The sequence below is a fragment of the Cervus elaphus genome, chromosome 8 (assembly GCF_910594005.1).
Source record: "Cervus elaphus chromosome 8, mCerEla1.1, whole genome shotgun sequence".
In the NCBI taxonomy this organism is placed as follows: Eukaryota; Metazoa; Chordata; class Mammalia; order Artiodactyla; family Cervidae; genus Cervus; species Cervus elaphus.
Genome location: NC_057822.1, coordinates 21,227,371 through 21,241,830, shown reverse-complemented (window position 1 = coordinate 21,241,830; position 14,460 = coordinate 21,227,371). Strand labels below are relative to the sequence as shown.

Below are 14,460 nucleotides of genomic sequence, written 5' to 3'. Positions count from 1 at the left end.
CAATATATACTCAAACAGCCTGGAATTGCAGGAAGACTGGTGGCCTCTCACATTATTCAGAATTATAACATAGAGACCAGGAAATATAATATTTATTATCTTTCTTATTACATTATGAATAAAAATAGAAACCATTTACTGCCATTATGTTAGGTGCTTTATCACACCTTATCTCATGTAATATGCCCAAGAACCCTGAAATGAATATTAATATCCCCTTACAGCTGAGCAAATGGAGGCTCAGAGTTGTCTTAGTAAATTACCAATTATCGTAACTGGTAAGGGGCTATACCAATATTAAATGCCATATACTAGATGTTTATTGGCAACCATTTTGGTAAAAGGCCAAATAGCAAACATTTTATACTCAGTGAATGATACAGTCTCTGTTACAACTACTCTGTCACAAAAGCAGCCATATACAATATGTAAACAAATGGCTGTGTGGCTGTGTTCCAATAAAACTTTATTTTCAGCTACTACAATTTGAATTTCATAAATTTTTTACAGGTCATTAAATAGCCTTCTTATCTTGATTCCTTTTAACATAAAATGCAAACATAAAAACCAGCCTACTTCTTATTTTGATTCAATGCTTATTTAATCAAATAAGCAGTAGGCTGGATTTACCGTCCGGGGTATAATTTGTTGATATGCTCTATTGTCACCCGGAAAAGTCTCACTGGATTCTAGGATGGACTTGGGAGCATTTCTGTGCCCATCTGGTTGTAGAAGTACCTCTGTTAGCTTCATATACTTATGGAAAGTGCATTCCATGCCTACATTGTCAGTGGCCCACAGAGTGTGGTCTAGAGGCTGACACAGTGAGATCTTGGCAGTTGTCTTGACCATTGGGTCAACCCATCCACCTGGATTCAACGCTTTAGTGATCATAAGAGCATGCCCTGTGGATAATGGACTTTGTAAAGGATCCTAAATCTTACTACTGATGTCACCTCTTTGTTGTGCTACCAGTGGTGTGCATTCGTTAAGTTTTCTGTAAGCCTGGTATTAACTTATTTCTTTTGCTAGTCTATGCCTTTCATTAAACATTAAACATTGAATTGGACAAACATTAAAACATTGAATTGGAGGAGCAAGTGTTTGATGTCTCTTCTCTTTCCCTCTGTTAAGAAATATCCCCCACCATGCCACTGAAGGCAATCAGGAGCCAACACCTGTCATTTAGCACCAGCTGAACTTGCTCATCAATGCTACATCCTGGACCATGTTCAGGTCCAGCCTGAAGCGGAGGCAAGTAAGCAGCTGCCTGGAGAGAATCAGCACAAACTTGAACAGGTGCCTAGAGGCCTGAATACTTCAAATATTTAAGATGGGAGCCTTGCCCACAAGTAATTTTAAACATACACATTTATCTTTGGTTTTTGTCCTCAGGCCCATTTTGTAAAAGCATATCAGCTTCCTTCTGTAGTTTGCCTCTTCATTTTAAAAACATTTCATGTATTTTTCTTTTTTTTTAATGGTGAGTCATTATACTGTCAAACAGCTCAGTGATTTGTTTTATATATGCCCAGCTTGCTAGGGTATGAATTAATAAAATCCCCAAACTAAGGTATAAGAAAACCAATCTGCTTCATATAAAATCTCTCAGCATAAAATATAAGGTCTATGACAATTTTGTCTATAAGATTTAATTTTAATATAGTTCTGAATTTGAGTTCTAGAAATCAGAGTCATAGGCAAGAAGCAAGAAGCCCACTGGTTGCAGATATGGCCAGACGAAGCCATTGTGAGTATGTGTGAGCAGTGGCTGTACTGGGCCAGTCTATCTTCTGAATACAATTTAAGTTGGAACTTGGTGTCTAAGATAATTGGTAACCACATGTAGAAATTTCCTTCAGCTTCAGCTACCTAAAGTGGGGTCAGCCTCCAAGGCTTGTGACTCTGGTGGTTAGCTCTCATGGTCATCTGACAGGACCAGGCTGTTGGAAAAATGTCATTTAAACACCTTGGTTTGTGAGTCCAGTTACATTTTTTGGTTTATTTTTGCTTTAGTGATTGGTGTTTCTCATTTTAACCATGGCCTTAGTGCTCTTAGTTTAATTCGCACTTCTATCTCAAAGGGAAAAGACATCCATTTGGTACATCAATAATTTAAAGATTTATCAACTGCTTTTGTGCTTTCATTTTGATTCCCATTTGCACAATCTTGATTGTATTTAATATTTCCTAGGAAATGCTACTTTTATTATAGCATGCCTATTGATGAAGATGCATTTGCTAACATGTTGTTGATGAATATTCTATGGATAGTAAGAAAACTGTACATTCACTCTTTCATGAAATTATATTTATTAAATTCTTCCTACATTCCAGGTCCTCTGTGGGCATGGGGGACACAATGTAGAGTAGATTAGTCACATTAGCACACCCTGATGCTGCTACAAGTCTGATAAGATCAATACAAAATAGGATATATTTTAGAATATAATGTGTTATTGGATAGAACCAATACCAACTCTAGGAGGTTGCTGGGAAGATCTATGCTGGGGAGGTATACATAGGAATGACAGCATCAAAACTGGTATGTGCAGGCTCACAGAAGTCATTGATTCTAGATACTGTTCTCTTTTTTTAACTGAGAAGACTGAAGCTCAGAGAGGTTAAGTGCTCAGGAGGACCTAGCCACCAAATCGTTTGGCCAAGATCTGGAGAGATAACCTCATATACTGCTGATGATGATCGAATGTTCTATCCACAGCACTTAGGTCCAGCCTCCACCACTTGCTTGCTTTGTGATTTTAGGAATGTTGCTTTAAGTTTGTGTACCTAAGTTTCTTTATCTTTAAAATGAGTATATAAAGAGTATCACATTCTTCTGAGTTGCCATAAGGATAAAATTAGCAAACATTAGCCAAGAGCTTGGAACTATGCCTACTATATAGTAGACCCATCAAAGTGTTTAATAAATAAAATAAATCTTAAAGTATGAGTACCTAGTCTGGGCTCCAGAACCGGCTGGCTTGGGCTGACTACTGGTGTACGGCTAGGGACTTCAGGGAAAGGAAAAAACAAACAGCAACAAAAGCTGTCTCCTCTGGTTTGTTAATGTTTGGCATTTCATTTAGAGAGAAGTTTTTATTTTTTTTTCATCCTCCAATTGATGTTTTTAGTTAAAATAGTTGAATTCATATAAACAAGGCTGAGCCTCCTTCCCAGAGGATAAATTAATCAAGGTATCACTGCTGGGAAAAAGTTGAATCATTTAGCATCTTTGAATCAAGAAATAAATAAAGTCATACTTATTTATTTTACCTTAAATATGTTAAAAACAAGTGCAGCATTTCTAACCATTGAGTGTGTGTATTTTTGTGTGCTCAGTTGTGTCTGACTCTTTGTGACCCCCCTGGACTGTAGCCTGCCAGTCACCTGTGTCTGTGGGATTTTCCTGGCAAGAAGACTGGAGCTAGTTGCCATTTCCTTTTGCAGAGGATCTTCTTGACCCAGGTATCGAAACCCATCTCCTTCATTGCAGGAGGATTCTTTACCATCTGAGTCACCAGCGAAGCCCCAGTGATGGTTTTTGATGTATCTATAATTATGTTACACCACAGGGCACAATTATATATTTATCTATAAAAATTCTGTTGAGAAATAGTTTCATTTTATCAACTAAACATGGAAACTGTCAAATATATACCAATTTGATTTACTTAGTTATTTATAACCTCTAATAAAATAGATAAATCAACTTAGCCAGTATCTCTTTAAAGTATAGAAATGCCATTTCTAGATTTTTTTTTTTAAAAAAGTGTGTGCTTATCAACACTCCAGAGAACAAATAAATCTTAGGATTGATTCTCCATAAATAAGCTGATTCATATCAGTCCCAAGTGCAATTTAAATCAAGCTATAAAATTGTCTGATCCACAATAAGCAAGTGAAGTTTTATCAAGTGGCATAAAGTATTTAAGAACTGGAAAGATAACTTAGATTGTATACATTTTACTTTATTCTTATGAAGGGTGTAACACTTCATTAAGTTAGAGTAACTTCTCTAAATCCAATTATTTCACATTTTATAACAAATTATTTTCTGAAATCTATATGCTGGCCTCAATGAAATCATCAGTTTACTGACAATATTTAAAAATATATGGTATATGTTTCTCAGGGAAAAACTGAAGTGTCCAGTTCCACCTTTATAAAGTAATTAACTTCATATTAAATTTCACTGTTTCATCTTTGCTACCTTAGTTTAGTTCTATCTGTGATGGAGAATAATTGCTTACCTTGGCATTGTGGGAACTGAACATGATATTACAAGTAAAGCTCTTGCAAAGTGCTTGGCACATATTAAACACTCAGAAAATTAGGCATTATTATTAATATTAAAATAAAGAATGTATATTAAAACATGTACTCATGCAAAAAGTGAGCCTTTGAGAAATGTGTTTCTTCCTTTCTTGAATTATTTATGGTTTTGGTAAGACACTATTTTCTTGGGCTCCAAAATCACTGTGGATGGTGACTGTAGCCATGAAATTAAAAGACGCTTGCTCCTTGGAAGAAAAGTTATGACCAACCTAGACAGCATATTAAAAAGTAGAGACATTACCTTGTTGACAATGGTCTGTATAGCCAAAGCTATGGTTGTTCCAGTTGTCATGTATATATGTGAGTATTAGACCATAAAGAAGGCTGAGTGTGGAAGAATTGATGCTTTTGAACTATAGTTCTGGAAAAGATTCTTGAGAGTCCCTTGGACTGCAAGGAGATCAAACCAGTCAATCCTAAAGGAAATCAACCCTGAATATTCTTGAAAGGACTGATCCTGTAGCTGAAACTCTAATACTTGGGCCACCTAATGCAAAGAGCTGACACATTGGAAAAGACCCTGATGCTGGGAAAGACTGGGGGCAGGAGAAGAGGTCAACAGATGATAAGATGATTGGTTGGCATCATCGACTCAATGGTCATGAGTGTGAACAAACTCAGGGAAATAGTGAAGAACAGAGAAACCTGGCATACTATAGTCCGTGGGGTCACCAAGAGTTGGACATGACTGAGCGACTAAACAACCGAACTGAACTGGAAATGAAAGAAGTTGAAGTTGTCACATTGAGGGAAAATGCCTATCAGCTACATTCGTAGAGGACCAAGAGGATCAAGATTTGGACAAAGAGAGTGTGTGTATTATGGAAAGTGACAGTGGGCTCTCTTCTCCCCTACCTATTTGTACCTTGCATATATTAGATATTCAGTAAATTAAAATAAGATAAACACAAATTGCATTTTAAAAAGAGCATACTGAAGTAGGGACCCAGTTAGGAATTTAAGTAATGTTATAATCCAACTGGAAACAAGAAATAAAGTACTTAATGTGTATGCAGTTAAAAAATCATATTTACTAGTCCGATCTTTTAAAAATTGTATAATTATTTTTGGCTGTGCTGGATTTTCACTGTTACACATGGGCTTTCTTTAGTTGCAGTGAGTGGGGCTACTCTCTAGTTGCAATGCACCGGCTTATTGTGGTGGTTCTTCCGTTGCAGAGTACGGGCTATTAGGGAGTTTGAGCTTCAGTAGTGCGGCATGTGGGCTCAGTACTTGCAGCTTATGGGTCCAGAGCATGGGCTCAGTTAGCTGTTTACTTGCTTAGTTGCCGTGTGGCAAGGGGAATCTTCCAGGACCAGGGATTGAACCTGTGTCCCCTGAATTAGCAAGCAGCTTCTTTACCACTGGACCACAAGGGAAGTTGTAACGTGATCTTAATAAACTGCAGCAACTCAAAACAATTCAATTATTGAGGGTATGTTTAAAATCGTCAGTATAAAGAATTACACAGATAACCACTGTTCCTATCTCTGATCTTTAACAACCACAGTGGAAATAAGATGAATACATGAGACTTAGTAGCACAAATTCTTTTCTGATTTTTAGTTATTACGTATAGTTTGATCAGAGCATTAAAATAATATGTCAACAGAAAACTGGTTTCAATCTGAAGCCAACTTTTAAAATATATTACTGTTTGCACTTTTTTTTAGTTCCTTTAAAATCTTTTTGTTGTTGTTCAGTCACTAAGTCGTGTCCGACTCTGCAACCCCATGCACTGCTGTACACCAGTCTCCTCTGTCCTCATTAAAATGTTTATCCAAATGTAAATCTCTTTTTAGAAAAACTTAATCATTAAATACCTGCAATTTTGTACTCTTTGTTTTCATTAACTCCATTGCATATATTTTTCATGTTTCTTCAGCATTCACAATTACAATTGTAGTGGCTATCTGATATTTTTTACAATTTAATGTCCTGTAATTTACTAACCTTCTATTAGATATTTATGTTGTTTCCATCTTTTCCAATGGCTGAGTTAATGCTATAATTAATAATTATATGCATATAGTTGTGCTCCTCTTTTGAATTATTTCCTTAGAGTAAATTCTCCGGGGAGATATTACTGGGTCAAAAGGTATAAAGGTTTTTATAGCTTTTCAGACAGGTTGCCAAATTGCTTTCCAAAACGATTTTACTACATCAATTTATAATACCCAGGTGACTCTCCTGATAATAACGCATACATTTCCACTCACTTACTATCCCATACTATCCATTATAGAGTCTTCTTTGAGTAGCCAAGTTGTGGATCAGGTGATATTCTTATTTCATCACTGTTCTCCCAAAGATGATGATGTCTTCTTTTGTTGCTTTAATACCATGAAGAAATTCCTGTTTCCACTTATAGCACCCTGAAGAATCATGTCTAGGATTTCCTTATAAAGAACTGTGGATAATTAAAATTTCTGTCTCAATGAGAGAAATTTTTAAAAGACTGAGCAGAGGGAAGACTAAGATAGAATTAGTGACATAGAATATTTGCTGACCTAACTAGGCTTTCCTGGCCTCCCAGTGATATTAGAATCTAATATTTTATCTTTTCAATAAATTATTAAAATCCCATGATTACTTATGATTTTGTCCAGCCCTCCTAGTTCAAATAGGCATTATTGTTGTAGCCCATCTTCCTCAAACACATTAGGCACAAGGATCATAAGAACCTTCAGTGAAAGATGACCTCAGATTCTGATGCCACGGTGTATAAACCACGTGACCATAGAAAGTAATGTGAGTTCTCTGATCCATGAGTCCTTTATTCTTTAGATGAGGTTGGTATTAGCTCCTACTTTATTCCACTGTGAAGACTGCACAAAATAGCGTAAGAAGAGTGTTCAGTAGAGGACATAAAACACGGCACATTCCCAATAAATATCTCTTTGAATACAGTAGCACTCAGTAAGTATGTTTTCTTTATTAAAACCAGTGCAAATATACCAATAGGCCAATGATAGAATCATTTCATCATAGTACTATTTCAAATATATCAATAGTATTTCTGAAATATTTTTCAGCCATGGCATATTTGAATACTAGTTGAAAGCTATCAATTGTCTCTCAGAAAAATACAAACTATGCATTCTACTTTTCCAAACTTTCTCTGCTGAGTCCATGAATTTCATGTTAAATCTTTGTTCCTATAAATCTAATTTCAAATATGATGAAACTAACCCTCCAATAACTTACATAGCGCATTCAATATTGTATAATTATCTGAAAACATAAAGCAGATCAAGATAATAATACCTGCCATTTTTCCTACAAATGTATGTTTGGAAATGATCAGTGGGAGCTGAGGTTTTTAACTATTGTCTTCTCTAAGATGACAATTTTTTTTTATAAAAACAAAAACAATAAGAAAGTTATTTTTATGAGAACAGAATTTTTAGTCTTATTGATTTCTTCCTTTCTGCCAATGCCAAGACTTACATAGAAATGTTACCTCTTTATATTTTCTAATTCACATTTTCTAGCGCATTATTCATACCTGGCTTGTGTTACAGACCAAGGAGTGTCAGTGTGTTTAGTTGGGTGGAATTGATTTTTGGAATTCTGACTCAGAGGCAAGCCATAAAGAGAAATATTTTCACTGGGGTTTAATTTTTCTTGTGTCTAATTATGTGAAAGGTTCTATATATATATTGATATTTTTAAAACTCAAAGAAAAAATACAACTACCCTTTTAAAATCAGAGAGAGATGTACACAGGTAAATGAAAATGCCTGATCCACAAGTATCTATGAGATGCTACCTAAAGAAAATCTTGCCAGACAAGCAAACAAATGGCGCATGCTCAGTTACTCAGTCTGACTCCTTGCAACCCCATGGACTGTAGCCTTCTAAGCTCCTCTGCCCAGAGATTCAACCCAAGTCTCCTATGTCTCCTGCATTGGCAGGCAGATTCTTTATGACTGTACCACCTGGGAAGCTCTAAAGGAGCAGTATATTATTCAGATAAATTTGGAAACCTGCATGTGTAGGGTGGAGAAGGTGGTATGTTAACGTAGATTTTTTAACACAAGTTTTTAAAGGCATAAAAGGAAACCAGAATAATATAATCTCCAACCACATCAGGGAAACCTACAATAACAGTAACAACAAAATGACTTCCATTTACAAGGTTAGATATCCAGTTAGAATATAGAGATTGTAAGAGGCCCTCTGACAGATAAGGATAAGAAGCTTATGGAAGCTTCCTGATGGGAGATACTGACTGTGGGGGAAACTGGGTCTTGTTTTGATGGGTGAGTGGGGCCATGTTCAGTAAATCTTTAATCCAGTTTTTGGTTGATGACTGGGGCTGTGTTCCCTCCCTGTTGTTTGACCTGAGACCAAACTATGGTGTAGGTAATGAACATAATATAGTCAAAGCTATGGTTTTTCCAGTAGTCGTGTATGGATGTGAGAGTTGGATCAAAAAGAAGGAGATCCAGACAGTCAATCCTAAAGGAAATCAGTCCTGAATATTCTCTGCAAAGACTGATGCTGAAGCTGAAATTCCAATACTTCGGCCACCTGATATGAAGATCCTACTCATTGGAAAAGACTCTGATGTTGGGAAAGATTGGGGGCAGAAGGAGAAGGGGACAACAGAGGATGAGATGGTTGGATGTTATCACCGACTGGATGGACATGACTTTGAGCAGTTCCGGGAGTTAGTGTTGGATGGGGAAGCCCGGTGTGCTGCAGTCCATGGGGAAGCAGTCAGACATGACTGAGTGACTGAACTGAACTGAACTGAATGGAGAGGGAGGAGGAAGAAACTCTAGAAGATAAACAAAAAACACTCTATTAAAAATATATGTATGATTTGACCACATCTGTACATTCCTATAGGTATAATGGCAGAAATGTAAAAATAAATTTTAGTAATTTCAAAAGCAGAATACAACAAATTTTAGTAATTTCAAGCTGAAATTTTGGGATCCAGATTTCAGAAATCCCTACTGCATGAAGATTTAAAGATCTGAAATATTGTGAGAAAGGATAGACTAAAGATGGGGCTTGGAAGATACTCAAGAAACCCATGCCCACCCTCACGGAGGTTCTTTGTTGTTGTTGTTTAGTTTCTAAGTCATGTTTGACTCTGCCACACTATGGACTTTAGCCCACCAGGATCCAGTATTTGGAGCCTGTCTATGGGCTTTCCCAGGCAAGGATACAGGAGTGGGTTGCCATTCCATTCTTCAAGGAATCCTCCCGAGCCAGGGGTTGAACTTGCGCCTCCTGCATTGGCAGGCAGGTTCTTTATCACTAAGCTACCAAGGAAGCCCAGTGAGGAAGTCTTTACCATTTGCTTAAATTGCAAGTTAAGAGAATTCACTCGTTTAGTATAATATGAATGCATAAATGTAATAGTCACCCATCATTCCAGTACAAATTAGCATTGAGAATGATGAATAACTTTTTAACATACTTTCTTTACAATGAACATAATCAAATAGTTAGACAGCTCCAATAATTTTGACTATATAATTTCCTATTTGTTTTCTTGTTTGTTTAGTTATCCAGAAAATCAGGACACAAGGCTTAATTATTATTTTTTTTTTATTCTGAGCTTTATAAACACAAAAACTAAACCTCATCTAGTCCTAAAAGAAGCAGAACTAGGTGGAGGATAGGGGGGCGATAGTTTGTACTTGACACAAAACAAATATTTTAATTGTATCTAATCAGAAACTGGTTTTGTTTTTAGTCCCAGTGTCACATCCAGCTGTCTGCACAGGGGGATCTGTGCAGAGGTACAATAGATTTCTCTATTAGTCATTCAGGCTGCTTTGTTCATGTCACAGTGACCTTGCAGAGAACACAGTGTCCTTAGAAACTTTACAATCATGTTCTAGGTGAACCTCATAAAGTACATTAAGTCTATAATTCTGCCCTGTGTAAAAGACTGTGAGTTTACTAAAAGATATTTTAAAAAGGTTTTTTGTTGTTGTTGTTATCTAGATTAAAGCACATGTTAGGATTTGGTAACTCTTGCTTTTATCAACGTCACTAGATTTATAGTATAAGTAACTTACTACAAATAAATAGAGACAGTTCAGTATTTTTTGATAGTCCTTTTAATTTTAAGCAGAAAGACAATATGGAGAAGTAAATAGGGTTGACAAGCAAGAGCCTTCATTTCCAGGTCTAATTGAGCCAAGCAGTGTTGACTTGTTTCTAAAAAATTAAGAATATCATTTTTCATAAGGAGCTTCACGTTCAGTCTTACCATTCAACAGAATTATTATGAACAAGGTTATTGTCTTTATCTTATTAAAGCTAAATATATTGAGTTAGATAAACATTTTGTTTCACGTTTTGGATGCTATCTGGTAATAGATTAATAAACAAACCACATTCTTGTTTTTAAGACATTTGCAGACTCAAGTAGAATGAAAAGTGAGAGGCACCCTAATTTGGCTAGTATGAGGAAGCTTGTAAGCATAGTAAGTTCAAAATATCATAATTTTGGTTCGATGATTTATACGCTTTCATATTAGTAGCTCCCAGTTTGATTATGGCCACACAATGGTCTAATTAAATACTTAAAATTTATGCCTTGGGCCCACTTATGAGGTTTTTGAGAGAATAAAACTAATAAATCCACAGAAGTGATGCAAGATTGAGATCATGTTTTTATTCCAAATTTTACACCTTAAGCAGAATCACATTAAGTTCTAGTATATTTTTTAAAAAATTAAACAGTTTTCTTGGACATGGAACTTTGACTAGAAATTCATACTGTTCACCTTGGAACAGTGCTTGCCACTTTAGAGTCTAATTTTTTGCACACGTTATGAAAATGGATCATTCAACCCAAGCCAACATTCTGACCAGACATACTTCTCTTCAATGCTCTAAAATTAGATGATGAAGGATAAAGGTAATTAAACATTTCCACAAATTGTAGGCAAATAGCACAGAATAAGCTATGACTTCTTGATAAAAGATTATGGATTTTAGATTTCCTTAGCAAGCTGCTCCTGGAACTATTTAAGTTGATAATTTGGGATATATTTAGTCTATTTTGTTTCACCTTAAAAAAAAAAAAATTCCATACTCATGGTATGAGTTTAAAGGTTTAAAGGGCAAAATTCCAACATGAATTATTTTAGATTTTCATACCTGTTTCCCCTAATATTGTTAGATTACCAGTCTCTATCTGAATATGTTAGTTAGATAAAATATCTAAGTAATATTTTAATAAAATATCTAAAATTTATGAGGGTCTTAATATGTGTTGGGAATCCTATTAAACTTTTTGTCTGACTCCCTGGTGGTTCAGCGATAAAGAATCCACCTGCAATGCAGGACATCCGTTCAATTCTTGGGTCAGGAAGATCCCCTGGTGAAGGAAATGGCACCCCACTTCAGTATTGTTGCCTGGAGAATCCCATGGACAGAGGAGTTACAGTCCTTAGGGTTGCAAAAGTGTTGGAAACAACTTCGCAACTAAAATAACAACAAATGCTTTATTTTATGTAAGTCCCATAGCACAATATTTTGTGTGCACTTATATTAATTAAAAGAAAGCTGATTGCCAAAAAAGAGAGGCCCCATAATTCTATTCCTATTATTAAAAAGTCTATTTTGCCCATTCATAAATTCTAATTAATCATAGTTTGGTGCAGGGAATTGTGAGATACCAAAACCCATAGACGCTTAGGGTTAGGGTTTGTCCGACTCTTTGAGACCCCATGGACTGTAGCCTGCCAGACTCCTCTGTCCATGGAATTCTCCAGGCAAGAATACTGGAGTGGGTTGCCATACCCTTCTCCCCGGAATCTTCCCGACCCAGGAATCAAACCTGGGCCCCTTGCCTGGCAGGCAGATTCTTTACCACTGAGCTACCTGGGAAACCAATTTATAATGCCCAGTACAGTGTAAATTCTATGTAAATAGCTACTGGTGTACAGAAAATTCAAGTTTTGCTTTTTGGATATTCTAGAATTTTTTTTTTCCAGATATGTTTGATTCAGTGTTGGTTGAACTTGAGGAATGCATGAATACAAAGAGTTGATGGTCTTCTCTTCACTGACAGTCTGAATCTTCATCTAAGTAACTCAGGAATGAAGAAAAAAATATGGATGAAATTTATTCTCAGAAGTGGAGACCTGAAGAGATTATCCACTAATTTCTGCTACCTGGATCTTGAGCGAGGTCGAAGTTCTTTTCCTCTCTGAGACCTAATGAATTTTTAGCTATTTCATGGATTCTATAATTTTTCCAATAAGCTCCATTTTTGGAATAATTTAGCTAGAGCTTCTACTGAGTTCAATTTTTAAAAGTACATAAAAATATAGTATGCATCACCAAGGTATTTTTATTACATCTTTAGCCGTAAAATGTGTGGAAATTAAACTGTGAAGATTTTGAAGTCAATTTGATCACCCAGAAAATAAAGAGAGCTGAAGCTATTCTTGTATCAAAAAGCAAACAAGTTGGCCTTTTTTGTGCCTAGAGCAATGCGGCTTGTAGTCCCACTCACCTGAAGCATGTATCAGTTTCAAAAGGCTAGAAGCTGGGCAGATCGACCAGTGTCTTTGCTCCTCCTCCTTTGACTGATTCCCACAAACAGAGAATACCTCTTACTCTGCAATTTCCTAACGAGCACCAATATTCCCTGGCTGGAGATGAACTAAAGAAGATCTACTGCAGCTGTTTATTAAGACTGATGGCAAGGTCTAAACAGATATAACCTACCTTGCTAGATTGATGGACATTATCAATATTGGATTGGAGAGAATTTTGGTCTATTTGACACCACCAAGGGTTACTTTGTTGTTCGTTGTCATGAAGACCCAGCTAATTGGAAAAGACCCTGATTCTAGGAAAGATTGACAGCAAGAAGAGAAGGGGGTGACAGAGGATGAGATGGTTGGATGGCATCACCGATTCAATGGACAATCAGTTTGAGCAAACTCTGGGAGATAGTGAAGAACAGGGAAGTCTGATATGCTATAGTCCATAGTGTTGCAAAGAACAGGACATGACTTAATGACTGCACAACAACAACACATCACCAAGGGTTACTTTGCTGTTCATTTTCACAGACCTAAGTAAGCCAAGTATAAGTTGTGCAATATGAGGAAGAACTCTACTGGCTCAAACAGGATCCCACATCTGGTGACTCATGATGTTCACACCATCTGATACCCTGATCCCCTCAGCAAGATCAATGAAACCATTCAAATTGATTTGGAAACTGGAAAGATGATAGATTTCATCATCTGACACTGGGTAAAGTGACTGGAGGTGTTAACTTGGGAAGAATTGGTGTGGCCAAGAATATTGGTTCTTTTGGTACGGTTCAAAGATGCCAATGTCAGCAGCTTTGTTACCCAGCTATCCAACATTTTTGTTATTTACAGAGACAACACACCATGGATTTTTCTTCCCCAAGGAAAAGATATTCACCTCCCTATTGCCAAAGAGAACAACAGGAAACTGATTGCTAAGCAGAGCAGTAGGTGAAATTATCTCGAGGTGATAAAATCTGTGGAGTCTTTGTACTTAATTAACGACAATACTGCATCACATAGTTAGTTGTTAAAGTACGTCCAATTAGTGTAACATCTAACTCTTGCTCAAAGTGACTCTTTCATCAGCCTTAGTGACCCAGTTGCTAGAGACAGAGATAGAGATAGGTAGAAGAAGTGTGTCCAATCAATGAGTTATTGGCCATCACTTGCTATATATCTATCATCTGTATAATAAACTTAACTTTTTCTGATGGTGAAATTAACTCTAAAATTCATTGAAATTTCAAAGTCTTAAACTTACACCACTGATCTATGGTGTTGAGTAGCTTTAGCACATTACTGTGTTTCCTTAAGGGCACTAATGATATGTTTGTGAGGCAATCCTCAATGTCACCACTGATAATAACACTTAAGTTCTCACCTTTGGGGTTAGATCATTACATTTATTGCTGTCATCATCAGTTATACATGTATTCATGTATCATTCTGGAAGCCCTGGACTAAAATATATACTGATTCGAGAGAAAGAAATGAAACTGCCTTTATTCATCAATAACAAAATTGTCTATGTAGAAAAATTCAAAGAATCTTCAAAAATACTCCTTGAGTTAATAAACAAGCATAGCAAAGT

The 14,460-nt window shown here is 36.3% G+C and overlaps 1 pseudogene; it reads left to right on the top strand.

Moving 5' to 3' along the window:
• Positions 1-1,228: 1,228 nt before the first annotated feature.
• On the top strand, positions 1,229-13,821 carry LOC122698190 (annotated as a pseudogene).
• The last annotated feature ends 639 nt before the right edge of the window (positions 13,822-14,460 follow it).